Genomic DNA, 540 nt, shown 5'->3' on the forward strand with positions numbered 1-540 from the left:
TTGTACCAAACAAAGTCAGCAACTTTGTGGTCTGAGCTCTGGGTTGGTCAGTCCACTGTTCTTCTGTATAATTTGTAGAGTTTCTTGTTTATTTAAACTGTTTTTTTAGTTTCTTGAGAGCTCCCCCTGCTTGCAGAATGTTTTTTTTTTTTAACAGTGGATAAAACAGAAAAAGAATCATAACTCGGGTAAAAGTGGTGCTTTGTTTTTACTTGATCTCAGTGCTGACCTGATGGGGTGTTTTGGTAGTTTAACAAAATTTAAACAATTGTTGAAAGTTCAGTTGTTCTCTCTCTCTCATATATATATATATTTCTTCTTTTGATGTTTTTAGATAAATCCAATCTATTTAAAGTAACATTTCTAATTAATGGACTCTGCCTGAAATCTGTTTTGCACAGTAAAAAAAAAAAAAAAAACACTTTAATGATGTGCAGTACTTCAGAAAAGACCCCCTCCCACACCAACATGCTATTTTTTTTGCCTCAAAAAACATCCTTTGCATCCATTTGTAAACCAAGTGTTTCCCAATTCTCCCAT

This window comes from Hoplias malabaricus, chromosome 1, assembly GCF_029633855.1.
Source record: "Hoplias malabaricus isolate fHopMal1 chromosome 1, fHopMal1.hap1, whole genome shotgun sequence".
Classification (NCBI taxonomy): Eukaryota; Metazoa; Chordata; class Actinopteri; order Characiformes; family Erythrinidae; genus Hoplias; species Hoplias malabaricus.